The following is a 4,834-nucleotide window of genomic DNA, read 5'->3' as shown; positions in this document are numbered from 1 at the left end:
ATTAGATATCTGTGAATTTAACCACCAATAAAAGTTATTGCTAAGTAGCTCAATGAATGGAGACTTCTCAATAGTGATTAAAGCATGCTGGGAGCACATCATGAAAACAAGCCAGGTAAACGCTGGGGGGGCAACTGGGTGTGATGCATATGGAGAGCTGCAGCTAAGAGACTCTGCAAGCTTTAAAAAACTGATATCAGATCATAACTCGGTATCAAATAGCACGCAAAGACCAGGTATTCATAATAGCTTAGCTACAAAAATTATAATCAGGGTATTTATAGTACAAAGTATCTTTCTAGACATTTAAACATACAACCCAAGCGAGTGCTTTCTTATATCAATGTATGGTTGATCTTTTTTAATCCATCTTAGTCATTTGGGTTTTTCTGGGAGGGAAGACTTGTTGTCTTTGTCTCTATGTGTGCATGCATCTTATATGCAATAGGTGACTATGTCCAGAGAGTTTACTCTATCCTGATGTTGGTGTTGACATTTGTAACGTTGGTCTTTGCCAGCTCATCTCACAGGGGAATTGGGCTGGCAAAGCACAGCCCTGACAGGGGGAAAGGGCTACTCTGAATTAACAAATGCCAGCGTCTGTAACTGAGGTGCTCTCCAAGTATTGAAGATGGTGCCAATGTTGAGGCCCTTTGGGTTTGGCTTCTGAGTGTGATACAGGCAACGTGAAAGGGTAATGGATACAACAGTATATTGGCGATTTAATAGCTTGTAACGATGACAACTACACTGTCGCCATATTTCCTCTCATGCTCCTTGCCATAGTGTATATGTTGAAAGGAATTATGTAATTATTTAACTGCATGCCTCTGTTACTATTGAGTTACCTACATACCTGAGATCATCTCATGATTCAATTACTGGTACCTTACTGCACCCAATTTTATCAAATAATCTCTTTGTATATGATAAACTGCTAACTAATTGTTTTACAGTATTGACTAGTACAGTGTTTCTCAACCTTTTTCCACCAAGTACCACCTGAGAAAATAGTTGGCTCTCCAAGTACCACCATATGACCAATGTTAAAATACAGTCTATGCACAGTTCATGCAGGACTCAGAGGCAAATGTATTCATAATACCATTATTTATTGTGCTCTCTTTCTCTCTCACTCACTCACACACCACAAGTGAGAATATAAAGAACAAAATAATAACTTATTCTCACACAAAAAATGTCAACTGTACACACATGTCATTTCCTGGACCTTTACCAAAGTGTGAATGTAGGCTTCCTGCAACAACCCACATCGAAACAGAAAATGTCCTATTGGGAATTCAGTTCCAATAATAATGAAGCCTCCAGGAGCAGATGAGCCTAAGGGCTAATAGCTCATCTTCAGTCTGCTGATGTTTGCTATTGCCATTTCTGTGGTGGCAAAGTAAAAAAGAAAAGAAAAAACATAAGAAAAAAGATAACAATTAAGGACAAGTGTGTGCTTTTTCAGCTTTTGACCTCTCTCCATCCTTTGAGCAAATGCCTTCTTCCTGAGTCACTTCTCTCCTCCATCACAGCGGCTGTGCATATCACTTTTGTGTTGCTGGCGGAGCCTGCGCTTGTACTCGGTTGATGACTGTCCTCCTCCTCATTCACTTGTTCACTTTCGCTGGTAATATTCTCCTCTGTACCTCTCTTCCGAATACCTCCCGTTTTGAGCCACGTTTTTAACATCATTCAGCTTTCTTCTTTCTTTAGCTTGCTTGCAACGTTCGCTAATCGTTCACGGGTAGTATAGTCGTCATTAGCAACGCCAAATATAAAAATGGTTTTGTTTCTAAATCTAAAAATAACAATAGCCTATTAGAACTAATTTAAACCACAGTTTCAATTGAAGTTGTCTGAGGGTCCTTACCATCAGCTGCTCTTGCAGTAATAATAGTGTACCTTAATGTCCCAAATGTGCACAATGTAGTGACTGCTTTTCGTCTTTTTTGTTTACTTAGTTGTGTGTCCTGTATTTTATATGTCTGTGTTATGTGTAAAGGTTAAATGTGGGGTAGGTAAGTTTGAGAAACCGGCTCGAGATACATTTTTTGTTATATTCCATGGAATGCTCTTAACATCCCGGATAGCAATGAATATCTGAAGTTGTTTTGACAAAACATAAAAAATGTCATCTGTGGAAGCCGTACTACTGTAAAAAGCACGACCAATCATCTGAGCCGGCCCGGCTAAAATAACTGGATGGCCTACCTGCCTGTCAGCCTTCCATCTGTGCACAAACTTATCGTGTGCCCTCATTGGTCATGTGCGCATTCGTGTGTGTTGGAGGAGGGGCTCTGTAAGGAAGTGGCAGATTTTTTCCGGTTGCGTATTTTCAAATTGTAGCGCACTCAAGCTGGTTTCTCCAAAATTACCTACCCCACCTTTAAAGGGGAACTATCATGCAAAATGCACCTTTGTACGTCTTTTATACATGAATATGTGTCCCCGTTGTGTCAGGGAACTCACCAAGTGTCAGAAAACACAACCCTCTCTTCTTTTCCTCCCATACCCAAAATCTCTAAAAACGGGATCTGATACAGATCCCGCATTGAAATTTTATCTCAATGCTTTTTATCTGGTTAAATAAAAAAAATAAAAAAGACTGTTACAGATTTGAAAATAGTCTGACGTCAGTGACGAGGAGCTCCGCCTATATGGCCAACTCTCCACTAATCAGGGGAATGAGAGGTTGCCGTGGCATGGGTAACAGCATGGTAACATGACGCTCGTAACTCGGCCCCCTCCTTTGCAGGGGGGCGTGGTCAGCTGCAGCCAAAGACAGGGTGGAGGAGGAGGAAAATAGAGCGAAATGAGGCATGGCTAAAATGCATGATCTGTTTGATATTTTGAAAAAGAAAACGTATAAATATACCTTATATAGGTATGGCCCTACAATATATTATTCAAATATAGCAATATAGCAATATAGCAATATAGGTCTCCTTTAAGTAAAAAAAAAAAAAAAAAGTAAAATATATATTTTTTAATATTTGTTATATGTCAGATTCCTCCACGGACCACTAGCGGGAGCTGGCGTACCACCAGTGGTACGCGTACCACAGGTTGAGAACCACTGGACTAGTACACCCTATTAGGTAACACTTCATTTTGATAGTCCATAGTTAACACTCTATAAGTCATCAGTTTACATTTAGTAGCATGTCAACAGTGCATCAGTTGACGTATCAGTTGACATTCAACAGCACCGTTCAAACCGACAAGTAACATGTTTTTTGCAACAGCGTATTAACCAATATTCAACCTTACTATCTCTAGATTGTGTCAACATCTTAAAAATTGACAATCAACTACCCAAAATCAATCTGTCAGTTGAAAGTCAACAGGGTCATGTTGACTATCTGTTGATAATCTGTTGAGAGTCAAGATGTCAACTAAAGATTACATTAACCATTAGTTGATGATCAACAGATAAGCAACTCAAGACTCTCAACAGATTATCAACATGACCCTGTTGACTTTCAACTGACAGATTAATTTTGAGTAGTTGATTGTCAATTTTGAAGATGTTGACACAATCTACAGATAGTAAGGTTGAATATCGGTTAATAACTTGTTGAATATCGGTTAATAACCTGTTGCAAAAAACATGTTGACAGTCAACAGACACTTTTTGTAGAATCTATAGATCAACACTTGAGATGTACCTTATATTCTACTGGTAATTAGTTAAATGCATGTTACTTGTCTGTTGAAACAGTGTTGTTGAATGTCAACTGATGACTTATACAGTGTTAACTATGGACTATCAAAATAAAGTGTTACCCACTATTATTCATGTTGTGAAGTACTTCTTTAGAGGGTATATCACAAGTGTAATTATTTAGTTGGCTGCATCAAATTGTCCAGTTATATTTGCACTCTGTTTATCATCACACTTCATCTTTGCATCGGTCGTTGACATAAAAGGTTAACGAGAGGGGAATAGAGAAAGTTAGAAAATATGATAAACATACGTCTTAAACTCCTTGTATACAGTTTGCTTGTTCAATTGAGGCAACACAAGAGCATGGGTCATGTCAAGTATTCCATAATTAGTGCTGCTGATAACATTGATTTTGTCACACAAACTAGCTCAACCACAAAATACTATAAACCAAGTTTAACATCTACTTGTAGAAGAAACCTGCATTTACTAAAGCCAAAGCAAAGGTCCTCTTTATTTAACCTATGTAAGTGTTTTCATTGATACCTTTTTTTAATGTCCGAAACTGATTTAAAGGCCCCATGTCATGGCCATTTCTACTTATCATAATTCCATTGTTGAGGTATACTAAAATAAATGTATATTGTGCAATTTTCCAAACTCACATTGGTTTCTCAAACAGCATCTCTGTATAGTATGTGAATTCACTCTCTGTCCTAAAGGGCTTGTTGGAGCTCTTGCCCCCCCCTCCCTTCCTAAGGAATCCTAAAAGTACCTTAGCTTTCAATAAGTGCAACCATTTCAAGTGCTACTGCATTGTCTTCAAATAAACCAAACCTTTAAAAGTGATATGAGAGTGAAATGCGATTTTTTATCTTTTTCATTGGCCAAAGTGCAGTCGAAACAGGCTGGATGACAAAAAAAAATGGAGTAAAGTATAAAAGGAGACCTATGGTTGGAAAATCTGTTTCATCTTAACCCCGAGCTCCTGAGAGGCCAAATGTGTGAACTAGCAAGACTCATTTAGAATGCAACTCTGTGTGTGTGTGTGTGTGTGTGTGTGTGTGTGTGTGTGTGTGTGTGTGTGTGTGTGTGTGTGTGAGTGTGTGTGTGTGTGTGTGTGTGTGTGTGTGTGTGTGTGTGTGTGTGTGTGTGTGTGTG

Source organism: Notothenia rossii (assembly GCF_949606895.1).
Source record: "Notothenia rossii genome assembly, chromosome: 5".
NCBI lineage: Eukaryota > Metazoa > Chordata > Actinopteri > Perciformes > Nototheniidae > Notothenia > Notothenia rossii.
The sequence above is the reverse complement of the archived record's forward strand: the minus strand, read 5'-3'. Positions refer to the sequence as shown.